This window comes from Pan troglodytes, chromosome 7 (assembly GCF_028858775.2).
Source record: "Pan troglodytes isolate AG18354 chromosome 7, NHGRI_mPanTro3-v2.0_pri, whole genome shotgun sequence".
Lineage (NCBI taxonomy): Eukaryota > Metazoa > Chordata > Mammalia > Primates > Hominidae > Pan > Pan troglodytes.
In genome coordinates, this window is record NC_072405.2 from 69649993 (window position 1) to 69670307 (window position 20315).

At 41.5% G+C, this 20315-nt stretch overlaps 1 protein-coding gene across 1 annotated transcript in view; it reads left to right on the plus strand.

Annotated features, from left to right (window-relative positions):
• The first annotated feature begins 597 nt into the window (after positions 1-597).
• Positions 598-20315, plus strand: part of CLVS1 (clavesin 1) — a 440705-nt gene continuing 420987 nt past the window's right edge. Inside the window, exon 1 of the mRNA XM_063817147.1 lies at positions 598-730. The gene's annotated coding sequence lies outside the window, so the exon portion shown is untranslated. The remainder of the gene's footprint in view (positions 731-20315) is intronic.

Below are 20315 nucleotides of genomic sequence, written 5' to 3' on the forward strand. Positions count from 1 at the left end.
TCCTGACTTTAAATGTTCAACCCTCTTAACCACTGAACAATTGTTAGTTACTATGAAATTACCCAATACTATGTTATTATGTGATTGCTATGCATTTCCTTTCTTTAAGTATTTTATTGTTTATTGTGTATCAGACTCTCTGCTAAAGCACTTTATATGCATTATGTCATTTATTCCTCGTAACTATGACATCGAAACTATTATTATTCCCATTGTTTGAAAGATAAAACTTAGGCCTAAAAAAGGTTAAATATCTTGCTCAAGGTCACACAACTAGAGCCAGAGATCTTAAAACCATGCTATGTAAGTAAGACAAAGGCTTTGCGCTCGCTCCCCTGGTGCAGAACAGGAAGACAGACCTATAAATAAACGAGTGCATTGAATGTTATATTAGCCATGATAATGATCTACACAGGAGAAAGTGAGGAAGCGAGAGAGAGAGAGAGAGAGAGAGAGAGAGCGAACAGTCATTTTCCTGGTGGGGGGTGAGGGGTGAAATGGCTGTTGGTAAAAGTTCTCTGGAGGAGGCTAAGCTGAGGTGCATGAGAAGGTATTTTCCAGCTGGAGGGTGGTGTTGAGAATAGCATTACAGAGACAGGGACCTGTGCACGTCAAGCACAGAGACATCTAGAAGCGACACAGGACAGGAACATTGCAAGCTGTTTGGCCTGGCTGGGGCACAGGCTTCAAGAAGGATGGACACAGGAGAACATGGCAGGACCCAGTACAGGTAAAGCCTAGTGGGGGTGAGGGATTTGATCTGAGAAAATGGAGCCACTGAAGGGTTTGAAGGAGAAAGGCAGCATTCATTCCAACATTCATAACCAATAATTTAAAAACATTCCCAAGCTTTATTTTTTGAGCTTTTTAATGTATAAGATACATAACATAAAATTACCATTTTAACCATTTGAAGTCTATAACTCAGTGGCATTAGTTCTATTTACAATGCCGCACAATCATCCCCCCTATGTTTTCAGAACTTTTTCATTGTCCCTAGTAGGAACTCTGTACCCATTAACCAATAACCTCATTTCTCCATTCCCCAGCCTCTGGTATCCTCTCTTCTACTTTCTGTCTCTATGAATTTGCCTATTCTAGGTATCTCATATAAGAGGAATTATACAGTATTTGTCCTTTTGTGTCTGGCTAGTTTAACTTAACATAATGTCTTCAGGTTTCACCATGTTGTAGCATGTGTCAGAATTTCATTCGTTTTTAAGGTGCATGATATTCTATTCTATGGATACACCACATTTTGTTTACCCATCCACCTCTTGGAGGACATTTGGATTGTTTCTGCCTTTTGATTACTGGGACCAATGCTGCTATGAGTAATGGTGTACAAATATCTTTTTGAGTGCCTGCTTTCAATTTCTTTGGGTATATACCTAGGAGTGGAATTGCTGGATCATATAGTAATTCTACATTTAACTTTTTGAGCAACAAACTGTTTTTCACAGATGCTGCACCATTTTACGCTTCAACAATGAAGTACGAGTATTCCAATTTCTTCACAACTTTGCCTACACATTTTGATTCTAGTTGCCCTGGTGGTGTGATGTAGCATTTCATTGAGGTTTTGATTTGCATTTTCCTAATGACTAGTGCTGTTGAGCATCTTTCCATGTGCTTCTCAGCTATCTGAGTATCTTCTTTGGAGAAATGTCTATTCAAGTTCTTTGCCCATTTTTTTTTTTTTTTTTTTTTTTTTGAGACAGAGATTCAGTCTTGTTGCCCAGGCGGGAGTGCAGGGGCACGATCTCGGCTCACTGCAACCTCTGCCTCGTGGGTTCAAACGATTCTTCTGCCTCAGCCTCCTGAGTAGCTGGGATTACAGGTGCCTGCCACCACGTCCAGCTAATTTTTTTTTTTTTTGAGATGGAGTCTTTCTCTGTCACCCAGGCTGGAGTACAGTGGCATGATCTTGGCTCACTGCAAGCTCTGCCTCCCGGGTTCACACCATTCTCTTGCCTCAGCCTCCCGAGTAGCTGGGACTACAGGTGCCCGCCACCACGCCTGGCTAATTTTTTGTATTTTTAGTAGAGACGGGGTTTAACCAAGTTGGCCAGGCTGGTCTCGAACTCCTGACCTCAGGTGATCTGCACGCCTTGGCCTCCCAAATTGCTGGGATTACAGGCATGAGCCACTGCGCCCAGCCATTACTAACATTTTTTAAAGGACTAATATGTTCCTGCCATCAGGCTGATCAGATTTGTAGTTTAGAAATACAGTTGTCCCTCAGTGTCTGTGGGCAATTGGTTCCAGGACACCCGCAAGGATACTAAAATCCATAGATGCTCAAGTCCCTTATGTAAACGATGTGGTATTTGCATTTAACCTATGCACATCCTCCCGTATACTTTAAATTACTTCCAGATTCCTTATAATACCTAACACAATGTATTAGATAATGTAAATAGTTGTTATATTGTATTTTCTAGGGAAAAATGACAAGAAAAAAGTCTGTGTATGTTCAGTACAGATACAATCATCTTTTTTTTTCCCTGAATTTTTTGATACTTGCTTGGTTGAATCCATGTAAGTGGTACCTATGGATACAGAGGGCCAACTGTACTGCTCTGGATGTATTTGAGAGGTGCACAAATAAAGGTTTCTGCTGTAACCCATATAAAAGGTGAAGGGAGACTGAATTGAGTCAGGAGCAGTAGGGGTTGAAACCAAGGAGCAGACGCATTTTCAGTTGTATATAGTAATAGACATCACTGAATCACTGATCCTATTATGTTGCTCCTATTTTTTTAATCTCTTGAACAAAATGAGTTAAGAAAATTTGTTCTTTGTCTTATTTTAACCAGAGTATATTTTATTTTGCAGCTGTAAGAAGCAATAGGCAAGCTTTCTCAGAAAGCTAAGTAAGGGTATAATATATGGAGTAAATTCTTTGGTGTGGAACACATTGCAAATAAGGCAGTCTAGTTAGATTGGTATCTTTTGGTGAAAAATTTGTGGGTTGTGTGGTGCAAAGCTTTTTTGTTGGTAAAACTGGAGATGACTTAAACATTCATCAGTATAAAAATGATTAATAGATTATGAAATACCAGGCAGTAGATCAATACACATAGCATGTTGTGACATGGAATAATCCTCAAAATACATTGTTAAGTAAAAAGTGAGACCTGGAACATAACATACAGCATGATCACATTTATGATAAAAACAGTCTTTTTTATGTGGACATATTTCTAAACATATGTATGAAGATCAGAAGTGTATTTACACAGTGCAGTTGGGAAGGATGTAAGGGGGTCAAAGTGGAGGGTAACTTTGTGTTGTATCTTCTGTATTGTTTTCAGAGTTTACCAAGAGAATATGTTCATGTGTTCATTATATTTTTTAAAAAGTGTTAGTGGCCAGGCATGATGGCTCACACCTGTAATCCCAACACTTTGGGAGGCCAAGGCAGGTGGATTGCTTGAGCCCAGCAGTTTGAGACCAGCCTGGGCAACATGGCGAAACCCTGTGTCTACAAAAATAATTTTAAAATTAGCCAGGTGTGATGGTGTGTTCCTGTAGTCCCAGATACTTGGAGGGCTGAGATGGGAGGATTGCTTGAGCCTGGGGAGGTTGAGGCTGCAGCAAGCTATGATTTACCACTGCACTCCAGCTTGAGGGACTGGGCAAGACCCTGTCTCAAGAAAAAAAGAAAAAGTGCTAGTGTTCCTAGATTGATGGCTATAAAATGGCTTTTCCGTTTGCTCCTCTACCTGTGTCCTTCTCTACCCCACCTCCTCCCAAGACATTTCTACTCCACAGTCCCTGGGGCATGAGCATCATTCTCCAGAATGCCCCTGTGGGTCAACGGAGGTTGCCCTGAAAAACAAGGGGAAGCAAGTGTACACATTCTCAATGTACAGTAATGTGAAGAACATCGCAATTCGTGCTTTTTAAAAATGAAAAATGTCAATGACACACAACATTTCAGGGGAAAGTGTCCACGCAGTGGTATCTGTGTGTTGTTCCTGCCAAATTAGCCAGAAAGTTGGGAGTGTTCCATTATTTCCATACATGTCCATCTGTAGTTTTTCTGCAAAAGCCAGGCTGGTGCCACACATGGCTGTCATAACTAACACGGCTGATGAGCATTCCATGACTGCAGTCTAGTCATCAAACACACACTGAGCACGTGCTGTGTGCACAGTCCTGAGTCAGGAGCCATAAACGGGGGGGAGGGCAATGATGTTCAACCTTGAAAGGAATGGGTCACGAGAAGGACATTAACACGTTGATCTGTGACATGAGGGGGGATGAAATAATTTCTCCTACACCCTGACCTGTATTGACTGCACTTTCCCATTGATTTTTATAGCACTAATTGTATTGTAATTTTACATTAGTTTGAATATCTTTTTGTATTAATTATCAGATTGTTAATTCCATAATGGCAGACACTTCATCTACTTTTGTCTCTTCAGTCTCTGACGTAGTTCTTGGCACATGGAGTGTGCTCCACAAATATATATTAAATAAATGGTTGCTAAATTATATATGTGGGTGTATATATAATGTGTGTGTACATATATAATTGTATTATATAATTATATATGTGAGTATATATACTTGTAAGGATATATTATATATTATTAGTTGATATATTATTATAATGATCATTATTATAATGATATATTCATCATATATCACTATAAGTACAAGCCATAGCTATGAGAGCACAAGCAAAAAATCCACAATAGTTCAAACTATTTTTTAAAAAGCTACCACTTCAGGTCCTGGCACAGAGGCTCATGCCTTTAATCCCAGTGCTTTGGGAGGCCAAGGTGGGAGGATTGCCTGAGGCCAGGAGTTCGAGGCCAGCCTGGACAACATAGAGAGACCATATCCTAAGTGAATTAATACAGGAACAGAAAACCAAATACTACATGTTCTCCTTTATAAGTGGAAGCTAAACTTTGGGTACTTATAGACATAAAGATAGCCTCAATAGACACTGGGGACTACTAGAAGGGGGAGGGAAAGTAGGGGTTAAGGGCTGTAAAACCAACTATTGGGTACTATGTTCACTCCCTGGGTGATGGGATCAACCATACCCCAAACCTCAGCATCACACATATACCCAGGGAACAAACCTGCACATGTACCCCCTAAATCTAAAATGAAACTTGATATTGAGAGAGAGAGAGAGAGAGAGAGACCTTGTCTCTATAAAAAATTTAAAAAAAAATTAGCAGGTGTGGTGGCTAGCTCCTAGGGAGGCTGATGCGGGAGGATTACTTGACCCCAGAAGATTGAGGCTGCAGTGAGCCCTGATTGCACCACTGCACTCCAGCTTGGGTGACAGAGCGAGACTCTGTCTCCAATTAAAAGAATATATATATATACACACACACACACATACACATATCAAAAAGCTACCACTTCAGAATCAATAGCTTCTTCAAGGCCTTAGTACAGTTTCACTATGGCTAAGACTCCAGGGCGGGAGAGCTGCGTGAGTTAGGCCCACTAATCATGTCTCCTGAAGGAGAGACACACAGCAGCTGGCACTGTGCTGGGTGCGTAGGAACCTCTAACTGGTGGCCCTCAAGCTTGCAGGGTGTTCAGACAGAGTCACATACCTACCCCTTAGGGCTGATGAATTAGGAGATATTTATAGCCTCCCCCGACTCCTCTCAAGACCAATTCTCAATTCCTGCTCCCCTCACTCTCAGCAGATACCCTCATCTCATAAGTCACTGGGGATGCTGAGGTCATCGGTGTGCTTTCTGGTAATTTCCCAGTCTTCTACAATTTACCTACACCCATGTCCCTCCTCTGAGCCAGGCCTCCAGCCAGGGGAGATAAGGTGGCCTCCTTGCCACACTTTCCGGCTCTCCCAGGGTTTGCATCCTCTTGTCCTGTGCCCCTTCCTTCATCTGCTCCCCACACCCACACCTCCCAGGGTCTCTCGAATTGTTCCTTCTGTTCCTACCGATGCCCCCTCTGCCTAGGAAGGGTCTCCCACTAATGTTCCTTTTCTAGATTTCTACTCCAGCCTGAGACTCTGTCTTGCGTTTCCATTTGTCCCTCTTCCACAGTGCAGACTGAGGAATTCTTTTTTTTAGATGGAGTTTCATTCATTCTTGTTGTCCAGGCTGGAGTGCAGTGGCACGATCTCGGCTCACTGCAACTTCCGCCTTCTGAGTTCAAGTGATTCTCCTGCCTCAGCCTCCCAAGTAGTTGGAATTATAGGTGCGCACCATCATGCTTGGCTAATTTTGTAATTTTTTAGTAGAGACTGGCTTTCAACATGTTGGTCAGCCTGCTCTCGAACTCCTGACCTCAAGTGATCCACCTGCCTCGGCCTCCCAAAGTGCTGAGATTACAGGCATGAGCCACCACGCCCAGCCAGAATTCTTTTTACAATGTAGGTCATAGGCCATTCCCAGTGCACCAGCTCCAACTTCCTCGCTTTCCAACATTTTGAGAAATCACATCAGTAAGAGCGACACTAAATCTTTCTACTTTTTCCTTTCCTTCTTTCTCTCTCTCTTCCTTCCTTCCTTCCTCTGTTTTCCCTTCCTTCCTTTTGAAAGTAAATTATTTGCATACTTGAGTATTTATCAGCAGTCACACTTTCTTTGGTGCATCTTATAGCAGATAGGACACATCAGTGCTTGAGACATCTTGACCCTGTGGCTGGGCTTGTGTCTTCCTCTGCATCTCATGCACCTTGCCTTGTGTTTCTGCTTCCTCTCACCTAGTTCACTTGTTGTTCTCAGTTCTGCTCCCAACACTATACCCTCATTACCACTGTCAACATCTGCCCCATCCTTATCTGTTCCTTCTGCCAGTGTTGCTCTTGCAAGTCCTCTGACTTCCCCACCACATTCTTGAGGCTTTCCTTTTTTTCTTTCTTTTTATTTTATTTTATTTATTTATTTTTTGAGACAGAGTCTCTCTCTATCTCCCATGCTGGAGTGCAGTGGCGCGATCTTGGCTTACTCTAGCCTCTGCCTCCCGGGTGATTCTCCTCAAGTGATTCTCGTGCCTCAGCCTCTCAAGTAGCTGCAGGCATGCACCACCATGCCTGGCTAATTTTTGTATTTTTAGTAGAGACAGGGTTTTGCCATGTTGGCCAGGTTGGTCTCAAACTCCTGACTTCCTGTGATCCACCCGCCTCGGCCTCCGAAAGTGCTGGGATTCCAGGCGTGAGCCACAGTGCCTGGCCTCTCCAGGTTTTTTTTGAATGGCTCCTTTTATCTCCCCTTGGCTGCCTCGTGTTCTGCCTGCCCCTGAGGCCCTGTCCTCAGGGTTCTGCCTTCTGCCTATGGCTTACTTTCCTATCTCTGCAAGCTTCCTATGGGATACTTTCCGTGTTTTGTGTGCGTCTCTCATATCACATGCACTCCTCTTATTTTAGCTTTATCCTCAGGGCCTTCTAGAACATTGGCCCACCATTGAGGCTTGCTTGCTGGGCTACAGTCATGATTCCGAGGAGGATTATATTGTGATTTTATGAAAGTTATCCTTTTTGTTTTATTGCCAATACTGTTCCTAAGGGCAACCAGCATTTTGATGACATTTTTCAATAAAGCAGCACATTGCCTCAAGTCTTCAAGAATTTCCTATTGTTTTCCCATTTTCCACCCCTCTTCTTGCTGACATGAGGAAATGCTCCTCAATTCAGGGGCCTGGCAGGGTGTGGTGGCTCATGCCTGTAATCCCAGTACTCTGGGAGGCCAAGGCAGGAGGATCGCTTGAGCCCAGGAATTCAAAATTAGCCTGGGGAACATTGGGAGACCCCATCTCTACACAAAATTAAAAAATTATCCAGGCACAGTGGTGTACACCTGTAGTCCCAGTTACTCAGGAGGCTGAGGTGGGAGGGTTGCTTGAGCCCAGGAGATCAAGGCTACAGTGAGCCATGATTGCACCACTACTGCACTCCATCCTGGGTGACAGAGTGAGACCCTGTGTCTCTAACATAAAAAAGAAATAGAGACTTGAAGGAGCACCTATGAGTCTCAAACAGTGTTCTCTGGTTGGGGCCCTTCCTCTTTGATCTATGTAGACAGTTTCTGTAGGTGCACCCTCTTCTCTCTTGCCCACCTTCATTAAGCCTCTTTCAAACCTTCCTGCTCCCGTCTACAGAACCAACATCCCGCTCTTGACCTGTAACTAAGTACGTTTGGGGCAGATTCTGTGAGCCCAGTTCTATGCAGTGGAAGCAGCAGTAAAAAGAGAAAGGCCTACCCTGGAGGAAAGTCCATTTATGAGGCCAACGCGTCTTTACCAGAGAAAAGTATGCAACTGCATGTTTTGCTACAAATGGAGACATTTTTCCAAAGTGTGTTCATTTCTTGTTGCTGCTGTAAGAAAGTATCTGACAGGTCTGAAGCCAGAAGTCTGAAAACATTTTTACTGGGTGCCGAAATCAAGGTGTCAGCAGGGCTGGTGCCTTCTGGAGGCTGTAGGGCAGGATCAGTTTCCCTGACTTTTGTAGCTACTGGAAGCCACCAGCATTCCTAGGCTTGTGGCCCCTTCCTGGCATCACGTTAACCTCTTGCTTCCATAATCATGTCTCCTACTTCCTCCTATGCAGTCAGATCTCCCTTGGCCTCTCTCTTATAAGGACATCATAATAACATTTAGGGTCTACCTAGATGGTTCACGATAATCTCCCCAGCTCAAGTTACTGAATTTAATCACATCGGCAGAGTCCCTTTGGCATATAAAGTGACACACACAACTTCTGCAGATGAGCATATGGATACCTTTGGTTGTGGGGGGACATTCTTTAGCATACCATGGTATCTTACACCAAATTTCACCTGCCCTTTTCCTACCCAGTCACATATCTTTGTAACACTTTCTTGAGTTTTATTCTGACCGTAGACTGCTAGGTAATAAGACATTTTCCTTTAAATACATGCAAATGCACAAACAAGTTGACTTTGAAAGTCAACTTTCAAGGTGTACTGACACATCTTTAAGAAAGAAAACCAGTTTAGAGGGTGTGGTTTCTGTTGTCAGTGCTTTTGTTTCATTTCATGCGCACACACACAAATCACACCCTGCCACTCTTATTTCCTCATTCAGCCTGTTGAAAGAGAGCCCCTGTGAGGGCACATCAAAGTGTCAAGGGAGGCATCTGAGTCATGGAAAGACGTTGCGCTGGCTTGCTCAGATGCAGGTGAATGGCCAGCTCTTTCTAGTCTCTGAAGTCCCAAAGCCCAGAGTGATGGATGCTTTTCTCTGTGTGATCTGTTGGCTGCACGTCCCGGTTCATCTCCAGCTTTCCTGGCTCCTCCTTTGCTTTCCTCAGCTTCACCCGCTGCCTTCAACACCCAGCTGGAGAGATTTTCTTGAGGCTTCTGTCCTCTGTCCACTTCCCCACTCTGTGGCATTTTTCTTTGTTAATCTTATCCCCTTATAGAGCTTCAACACTCATCCATGAAGATGCATTCCAGATCCATGTTTCTAGTGTAAAATATGAAAAGTAAATATTCCTTTGACAGTTTCCTAAGACCCTCTCTTATTTCTGTTGGTTAAAGATGTTTGAAGGATGACACTTTAATTTATAGACCTTATATATTTTAATGGCTCATCTTGGTTGAATATTTGGTATGGTAATTCTCTTATTCCAAGCATGCATCCAAAACAAACCTTACTTAAAAGAAAAGCTATGAAAGATGCATTCTAAACAGATGCATTTGTTAGTTAGCAAATTACACTAACAAAAATTTGATTTACAGCGTTAAAGTTTAGAAAACCAATGTAAACACAGCTAATGGGTCCATTCATTGCTTCTTACTTATAGCACCAATGGGGGTTTGATTATGGTGCTCATGTAATGAATGAAATCCCACTTCCCAGCTCACACTCTCACATAAAATAAAATAACACCATGAACCATAAGTATATGTTTGCTAGAGAACAAACCATTTTCCAAATAGAATTGCCTAGCTATTGCCTTTAGGTCAAATATCTCAAGTCTCTGGGAAAATCTAACTCAGTGAAATGGAATAATAAGTTCCAAGTGAAATGATAAGGCTTTCCTCCATTGAAGTCTATAATCTTTTTTTGTATGTGGCTATCCTCTGTTCATCATATTATATTACCAGTAGTTTTAACACTTTCTCTGGGTTGAGCTGTTTTTGTCTGACTTTTACACTTATTATATTTATGATAAGGAATGGGAGCAGTATAGTGTTGGGTTTCAATTCTGAAGTAAAAATTTCTTACTTACACTCCTTCTAAGTTCTAGTTCATTTGCTAATTAAATGCTTGTCAAGTTTAGGAAGAATCAGATACATATCTTCTGCTTCTAAATCTCTTCAGAAAAAAAAAATTACAATCTACTTGGATACTAGAACAATTATCTATATTGCTTGTTCTTCCCATAATTTCTTTGCCTTGTGGACATTACTGTATTCAGTGGTGTAAAATGTTCGTAGTTTTAGGCCTCTATAAACCATAAGCTGTCAGATTTCCTTTCATTGGCTTTTTCTAATAGCTTCTAAAACCATGACTACATTTTAAACACATGGAGATATGTTGTCATGAAGATATGTTTGTAAGGAAACCAACAAAGCCACAAATGAGACTTGTCTCTTCGAAAGTGGGCAGTGATTCTTTGTAGAATCTGTTTGTTCATTCACTTATTCTTTCCCCATTTGCATACCTGTTCATCACCCACTTACTGAGTGTTTAGTGGGCAGTACCATTTGCTTTGTTATAATAATAATATAATTTATTATAACTTAAATAATATCTATCATATCTAACGATAGATATTACTAAGCATAGAGTTTGCTTTTCATGAGCCCATAGTCTAATACAGTACTGTTATAAAAAATTATAACTAAAGGCCGGGCGCAGTGGCTCACACCTGTAATCCCAGCACTTTGGGAGGCCGAGGCAGGCGGATCACGAGGTCAGGAGATCGAGACCATCCTGGCTAACACGGTGAAACCCCGTCTCTACTAAAAATACAAAAAATTAGCCGGGCTAGGTGGCGGGCGCCTGTAGTCCCAGCTACTCGGGAGGCTGAGGCAGGAGAATGGCGTGAGCCCGGGGGGCGGAGCCTGCAGTGAGCCAAGATCGCGCCACTGCACTCCAGCCTGGGCAACAGTGAGACTCCGTCTCAAAAAAAAAAAAAAAAATATATATATATATATATATATATATATATATATATATATATATATAACTAAAAATAAATATGTAAGGCCAGGCATGGTGGCTCACACCTGTAATCTTAGCACTTTGGGAGGCCAAGGCGGAAGCATGGCTTGAGCCTAGGGGTTTGAGACCAGCCTGCACAACATAGCTAAATGTTGTCTCTGCAAAAAATGCAAAAATTAGCTGGGTGTGGTGGTGCATGCCTGTAGTCCCAGCTACTTGGGAGGCTGAGGTGAGAGGACTGATTGGGCCAGGGAGGTAGAAGCTGCAGTGAACCATGATCCCATCACTGCATTCCAGCATGGTCAACAGAGCGAGACCCTGTCTCAAATTTAAATATGTGTGTGTGCGTATATATATATATATATAATATATATATGTATATGTGTGTATATATGTATATATATATGTATATATGCAAATAAAATCTCTCTTTTCATTAGACCATGAGACCTGTGAGGCAGAAAGCTCAACCTATGTCTTTGCTTTTGTAGATGAGTAAGATCTGAGATCTGATCTTGACCTGGATTTGAACCTGGATACTTTGTGTACTAGCAGCATGGTCATTACCAAGTTACTTATTCTGTTTTACCTCAGCTTTCCCATCTTAAAATGATGATTGTGGGAGTGGGTGGATGGTGGGGGCAGTGTAGACAATAATATTACCTTGCAGGATTGTTTGTAAAAACAAAGATGAATATAAAGTGCCTGACACTTAGTAGGCATTTAACAAATGTTAAATGAATACATACCCTTGGAATTAACAGAAATGAAAGACTACTCCCAGCTTGGCTGAATAGAGAGGGCTTCTAAATGTTTTATCTGATCTCAGAGAATCTGGGGGGAAGCACACTTTTGAAATAGAAAATCATCCTACCCCCCCTTTTAAATGCTTTTTGATTTCTTTTTCCTGTTGTTCAGGCGGGCATACACAGTTTCTATGATCCTGCTCTAATCTTCACTTACACCTCTTCCGAAGGCAGCATGCCATCTGTGACCCAGGCTGAAGGGAAGGACTTTCCAGCAGCCTCAATGCTTGAGGAATGGGGGACACTGTGGACTGCTCAAGGGGAAGGGGCTGGTGGGATGCTAGACGGTGGCAGGTGGCTATTTTCACGTAGCAGTCAGCAGCAAATGAAAGAGGTGTGTGGAGATCATTCTCCCCAGAGGCCATTCATTTCTCTACAGCTGAAAGAGCAATGGGTTGATCCAAAACAGGACCAAAAGTTCAAAAGGATTATGACAGATCAGCAAGCACCCCCAAGTTTATCTGGATAAAAAAGCATAAGCACCCTCCAGTGTTGACAAAGCTCCAACATCTGCAAAGGCTGAAAGCGGAGGATCTGAGCTGTGCTAAGAGGGCTGTTACATTTCCCTAAATGCATGAAATGGATCCAAATTAAAATGAAGTACCTTTTACATTGATGACACCTCTCTAACCTTAAACTAAGATGGAAACTACTCCAGGCATGATGCAAGTAAAAGTATTTCCTGAATTATAAGCACCTAATTATGATTGTCTGATAAATATGAATGATTGGTTGGGCACTGGTTTCCCTCAGATCTCTTACACCCTTTTTCACCTTCCCCCTTTTACGTTTCCTCCTCTGTCTTGGCCCAGCAGCACCCTGATTGCCCATGCAGTGTGGCTGATACAAGGCTGGTACCACTGTGCTGCCTTTGCCTCCTCCCTTTCACTGCTCTATTAGTTCAAGCTGAGACTAACTTTTTCTCACACATCCTATCCAGCCTCCTTCCTTCTTCCCTTACATCTTCCATCTCCTGTCCAGTTAGATTAGAAAAATTAATATTAGTTTTTCTACCAAGAGTTGATGCTGTGGAATGAAATGAGGAATACAGAGTCCCTGCCTTTACTGAGTTTAAAATCTAAATTAGAAAATAATTTATCTCTACCTGTGTCTATCTATGTATAAACTCATCATGAAATGAAACAAGGTGTGTAACCTGGCATGACTCAAAAGAAAGTTACCCATTTGTTACAATACTGTAGCAAAAGTCAGTTTTACAAATGTCTTTCTTCTTTCATTTATTTATTCTTTCTCTCTCCCTCCCTCCTTCTCTGTCTCTCTTCCTTTCCTCCTCTCTCTCCCTTTTAAAAGAACCATTTTGTAGCATTTGGTCTGTTCTATGCTTTCCCCCTATTTACAGTTTATGATTATGTTTATTTTTCAGTTACACATTGGTATGGAAAAAAACGCATGCATGCTGGGTGGGGACCTCTTTGTCTCTCCTTAGCCTTTTCCTTTTCCCTGTGAAATCAGATATTCACAAGAAAGGGCTAAGATCACAGCACGTGTTAGCAAATGTACTGAGTAGCCTGTAATCTCTCTCTCCTTCTGTGCTTCCATTTCCTGACTATCTAACGTATCAGGGAGTGTTTTTCTGCAGTGCTGGCAGGATCAAAAGTCAGGCAAAGACGATTCGGGTTCCATTTCTATTATGATATAATTGTCCTATCTGCATGATAATACACACATATATTCCTGCTAAATTATCTACAGCCTAAGCATTCATTCATGCCCCAGAGAAGATGATGAATGTGCCAGATGCTTACATTTGGGTAAGATCACCAGGATGGGTGGAGCAGGGCAGCTTGCCAACTGTTTGGGTGGCTATTTGTCAGGAGAACGAGTCATCTCTGCAGCTCCTGCTGCACCACCCCTGATATTGGTTTTAATGTGCCGCACTGGAAGAAGGCCAGAGTCCCTACACCAAAGGCCAGAGTCCCTGCACCCATTTAATGCAATGGTATATTTCCCATATTACCCTTTTCCTCCCTGCAAGTCCCCGGCTCAGCCATTCTGTGCCTGTTGCGGATGATCTGCGTTTCCCTGAGGCATGGTCTGAGGCTTTGTTCTGAGAATGGGACTCCTGTTTTATATTTTACATTTGGTCCTTGAAATATACACCATAGTGCGTTCGTTACAGGGCTTGGGTCAGGACTTAGCTTAGAAACGGTATGATCTAATTTTCTTTATCTTTTTTTTTTTTTTTTTTTTTTTTTTTTTTTACGGAATCTTGCTCTGTCGCCCATGCTGGAGTGCAGTGGAGCGATCTCGGCTCACTGCAAGCTCCACCTCCAGGGTTCACGCCATTCTCCTGCCTCAGCTTCCCGAGTAGCTGGGACTACAGGCACCCGCCACCACGCCCGGCTAATTTTTTGTATTTTTAGTAGAGACGGGTTTCACCCTGTTAGCCAGGATGGTCTGGATCTCCTGACCCCGTGATCCACCCGCCTCGGCCTCCCAAAGTGCTGGGATTACAGGCGTGAGCCACTGCGCCCAGCCGATCTAATTTTCTTGAAAGTGATATCATTCAACTCTTCCTAAGCTCTTAAAGTCAAGGGACCCTCCAAAAGTATTATTATTATTATTATTATTATTATTATTATTATTATTGAGACGGAGTCTCACTCTGTGGCCCAGGCTGGAGCGCAGTGGCGCGATCTCGGCTCACCACAACCTCTGCTTCCTGGGTTCAAGTGATTCTCTTGCCTCAGCCTCCCAAGTAGCTGGGATTACAAGCGTGCACTACTATGCTTGGCTAATTTTTGTATTTTTATTAGAGACGAGGTTTCACTGTGTTGGTCAAATGAAATACTCGAAAAGCTTGTGCCAGCAGACCAGGATTTTAAATAGGTGCTTGAAGGAGAAGAGAAAGAGAGGAAATGCTCTGCTCCCTCCCAGCACTGGGAGGAGCACAGGGCTGCCCATGAGTGGGCCCGAGGCCATGCCGGAGCCATCTGCGAGGATTTTGGTGGGGGCCCGCTGCTCTGCAAGCCTCGTGATGTGTGAGCTGCTGCGTTGCCATGCAGTGGGCAGGAAGGGGGCTCCGGCTCCTCGGGTGGCTTTTGTGTTCTTGAGATAGACTGAGCTGGCTTGACTTGGGATCAGACCTCCCCTGCTGTCCTATTGTCTTAGCAAGTAGTACTGGGGCGGAGGAAGCCGAGGGGAGCGCTGATCTGAAGTTTTAAATAGAGCCCCAGTGCAGGCTTCCCTGGGTCAGGATCCGAGGCAGGCCTGTCTGCCTGCTAGGGCTGCGTGTCTCCGGGGCGCATGAGGCAGCTGATAAAAGAAGCTGTGTGGTATGGGCTGTGGGAAGGAGAGAGCTTTATTTGTTCTGCATTCTGCAGTGTGATTATGTTAACCTGTCTGTGTGACCTTGACACACACAGCGGAATTGCCCGCTTGTGTGATGTGACGAGGGCCAGGTGATTACTTTTATTTGCTAAATTGGGACTGATTTGGACGGGGACACCTGGCTACTTAGAGTATGTGTTTGTTTATCTGCCAAGTTCAGCAATCAATCCAGGGTGGGAGGGCAGGCGTGGTGACATTTCAATGTCTTGGTCAGAAGTGTGGAAATTCTAGTTGCAGCTTACATCTATTTTCATGGCCATCTTGATTTGTGTTGCTGTTGGGTTTTCTATGAGCCTGGAATGCCTGTAAACCTAAGATTCAATGTGAAATCTCAGAAGCCTTCATCTAATTCATTCTGAAACTGATTGGATTTTTACTCTAATAATAAATCTAACAAGTTTGGGGGACACTTTTGAGTTCGCTAATTTTCCTTCTCTTATTTTTGGGGTGTTAGTCAACAAAATCCACCAGTGTGGAAGCCTCAAGGCTTTCTTCTGTATCTTGAGAGACTCCTTTTGAGTTTGCCTATTAGCTCTCCATGGCTAATGATGTTTCCCTAATCATTTTCAAAGAATTGGATGTCATTGCAACAATGAAGTTATATAAATTCATTTTTAAATTAAATTGCAGTGTTTAAAAACTATTACCTTATTATATAATGTTCAGTGTTAAAATGGTTAGCTGAAAAGTCAAATTAGCCCAGTGAGAGTATATTTATTTGTAGAATTTTCCAAAAACAACATTTGTGAATGTTGAGAAAAAAATAGGTAGAAATAATTTAAGGTCAAAAACATGCCAAGACCAAAACATCAAAATGTCTTCTCTGAAAGACGTTATTGGGGGAAAACTAAAAAACCGTCTGGTTTAGATTATAAAATATAAGAGTAAAAAGAGTAGTGGTGTTTGAGACATCAGCTTTTTACTTCTGGAATTTTATAATTGCACTGTCTTTCTTTCTTTAAAAACAAAGCAAAACAAAACCTTTTGTTTTTACTCTTTATGTTTTATTCCCTTATCAGGGGAGGGGTGGTTTGGTGAGGCTGAAGGGATATGTCACATATGATATTAAGGGAGGCCCGTGTGATTTCTTTCTTTACTTTTCATATCTCAATTCCCTGGCCATTCAATTTAGTTCCGGAGGTGCTGACAGCTGGTAATATGTTAAACTGCAATCCACTTTTTGGAAGTTATTGATATTTCCTAACTGAGGTGTAATGGTGTGAGTTGGCTTAGGTGAAAATGTGCCAAGGTCTTGGGTCTCCTGTGCCTCATTCAGGTTTGTTGGAGTTCCAGGAACATACTGCCAGGAGCTAGAAACCATGTTGCTGCCTGGTCCTCCCAAGTCAAATGAATCTCAATTACCTGTGACTTTCAGCGTGCCCTGCATAGACTAACAGAGGGACCAGACTGTGATGCTTTTTGAGGGCTGTTTATTTGTTTGAGTTACAAAAGCTGATGAAGGTCAGAGATTTAAAACATCTACCTCTTCAAAATTAATAGCTGCTTACATTTTAGAAAGTAGTCCCAATTTATTTTAGCAAAAAGCCATTAGGAAAAAAAAAACACGTCAATAGATCTGAAACTAGACAGCAGTGATGGTTTCACAGTATCGTTAATGTACTAAATGTTACTAATGGTAAATTTTGTGTAATCTCTATTTCATCACAATAAAAAGAAGTCAGTAGAAAAAGTTTACCTTACCCTAGTGGCTAAGAATATTGACGCTGATTATTATTGAAGCTGTGTTGTTTCTAAAGAGGTGGAGGAAAAAATGAATGGATGCATGGGGGTAATACTTCAAACTCAGAATAATTTATTGTGGGCACTAAATTTTATCTATGGAAAGTAGCAAATATCGTGAATATTCTTCTTAATATAGTATTTTCTATTAACAGTAAGGACTTAACATTTGTGGTGGTCACTATTTGTAACAAAACAAAACAAAAATGGCTTAAGGTGCATAATTTATAGTAATTAGTCATTTTGGAACGATGAAAAAACACTATATATTACAAGTCTACTTGGCCACCAGTAGCTCCCCTGGTTATGTATTGCCAACATATGTATAATAATATTCATGAGGTGATACAAACTTTGCTTCTTTGGGTAAAACAGTCATCACTTAAAAGATAAAAGTTAAAGAAAGATAGAAAATAATGTAGTTTTCATGTGGAGAGTTGGTAAACACATAGATACTGACAGAATCCCCCTTTAACAATAAAGGGCGATTTTAAAACAACTATGAAAATCTCTGAGTTCTAGCACTTGGGATTCATTTATTTCTTTTGTGAATGTCAAGGATATACTGTAATCTACTTTATTCAATACATCAAAACCATAATGAATGGGCTAAAACCCATGGATTGCCTTCTTAAAATAACTTGCTTTTGGTTAAATTAAAGATATATTTGTTGAGTAACTATTGTTTGCAAAGCATTGTGCTGATTGTTTTGGAAGAATATGGAGATTAGTAGGTACAGACTCTGTCCTTACAGAACTAGAAATATCATAGGTAGAAAAGATAGATGCCCAAAAGACAGCAATCCTTTAATAAAAGATTGATAAATGCTGGAAGTGAAAGTGGCCTGGAAGTTCACAAAGGAGAGAGGAAGTGAGCCAGCAAGAGTTAGCGCTTGGCTGTAAGGATGAGAAAAGATTCATAAAAGAGGTGGTGTTTGAAGAATAGATAAGAATTCAGCAACTGAGAAAGCATTTTAGGTGGCGGAACTGAAATGATAACACAAACGTATGAAATAAGAAATGGCTGAGTGTTCAGAAAATGTCTACAATCTTAGTTTGGTTGGGAGTAGGAGATCAATGAGAATTAAGATTAAAAATTGGTCTTAAGTGTTAGGACTAGGAACATTGTATTTAATTTGGAAAGAATTGGGGAGACACTGAAGGTTTCTGAGGAGGCACTGAAATGATCCAAGTTGTGCTTTGCTGCTAGGACTGGACTGAGTTGCTTGGGAAGAGATCTGCAGAGAGCTGATAGAGTGCCCTGTGAAGAAGAGAGAGCAGAAGGAATGAGGGCCTGGGCTGGGCTGGTGGCAGTAAGAAAAAGAGGCAGAATGTACATGATTTGGCAATCAATTGGGTGCAACTGGATTAAGAAAGTTCTTGGGAGATGGCAACATAAGTGTGTCCAAGCTTCCCCCAAGCACATACCCCTCTCCTGAGCTGAAGCTTGCTGAGGCCAACAAGCATGTTAAGAGCTACAGGGGGTAAGGATGGCCCCACCTCTGACTGATTCAGTTAGGGAGGATTGCTGCAGGATTTTTCTCCTGGGACCCTTATGAGAACCTGGAGTTAGTGAGAAGAGCCTTGGTGAGAAAAATAAAATAAATTGTATCCTGGTCTCCAGAGATGGGCATGTTGGTGATGATGTTATAAACAGAATAAAGAACTTCTGGCTTCCAGTCTGGTGTATAAGAAAATTAGAAGTCATCCCTTCCACAGTCACAGCAAGAAAAAACTTAACAAACTGAAAATCAACAACTCTTTCTAGATCCATGAGAGAGTTGGGTCATAGGACAAACCATTTTTTCCCAAATTAGAGAGACAGACAGGAAGTTACAGAAAATCACAGCTCACTGAAGCAGAAACCCAGGAGCAGAAACCTCTATGAGAACCAGTATTGGGTTCCTTTTACCCAGTACATCCCATTCAGCTTTCAATAAAAAATTACAAGTCATACTAAACGACAAAAGCACAGTTTCAAAAGACAAAGCAAGCATTAGAACCAGACTCATATATGGCAGAGATGTTGGAATTATCACAGTGGAAATTCAAGACAATTAATATGGTAAGGGCTCTAATTGAAAAAGTGAACAACATGCAAGAATGGATGGGTAAGGTAAGCATAGAGATGGAAACTCTAAGAATCAAATGGAAATACTAGCAATAAAAAAAAAATTCAACAGAAATAATGTCTTTGATGAGCTTCAATACACTGGACATGGCCAAGGAAAAAAGTCAGTGCGCTTGAAGAAATGTCAATAGAAACTTGCAAAACCATGCAAAGAGAAAAAGATTTAAAAAGGCACAGTATATGTAAGAGTTGTAGGATAATTACAAAAGATGTAATACATAATGGAAATACTAGAAAGAAAAGAAAAAGAAAAAGGAAGAGAAAAAATATTTGAGGGAATAATGACTGAGAATTTTCTAAAATTAATGATAGATGCCAAATCACAGATCCAGGCAGCTCAGAGAGCATGAATCAGGAAAAATACCAAAACAAAGAAACAAACAAACAAACAAAAACAACAACAACAAAAAAAACTGTGCCTTGGTAGATAATATTTAAACTGCAGAAAATCAAAGACAAACAGAAAAATCTTGAAAGAAGCTGGTGGTAGGAGGGTGGGGAAATACCTTACCTAGAGAAGATAAGAATCACATCATAGTTCTCTTCAGAACCCATGTATTTGAGAGTGGAGTGAAATATTTAAAGTATTGAAAGAAAAGACACACTAACCTAGAATTCTGTGTCTGGAGAGATTGTCCTTCAAAAGGAAGGGATAGGCCAGGTGCAGTTGCTCATGCCTGTAATCCCAGCACTTTGGGAGGCTGAGGTGGGAGGATTGTTTGAGCTCAGGAGTTCAAGAGCAGCCTGGGCAACATGATGAAACCCCATCTCTACAAGAAATTAGTCTGGCATGGTTGCACATGCCTGTAGTCTCAGCTACTAAGGAGGGTGAGATGAGATGCTTGAGCCTCTGGGTGACAGAGAAAGACCCTGTCTTCAACATAAAAAGAAAAAAAGAAGAAATAAAGACGTTCTCAGACAAACAAACATTAAGGAGGTTTGTCACCAGTCAACCTATCTTTCAAGAAGTGTGAAAATAAATTCTTCAGAAAGAAGGAAAATGTTATAAGTAGGAAAACAGAATCTATGTAAAGAAAGGAAGATCATTTGAGAAGGAATAAATGAAGGGAAAATAAAAGGGAGAGTGTAACACTGGACTCGGTAACTATACGTGCCACTCTCCTCTGCCTCCCAAGGTGCCA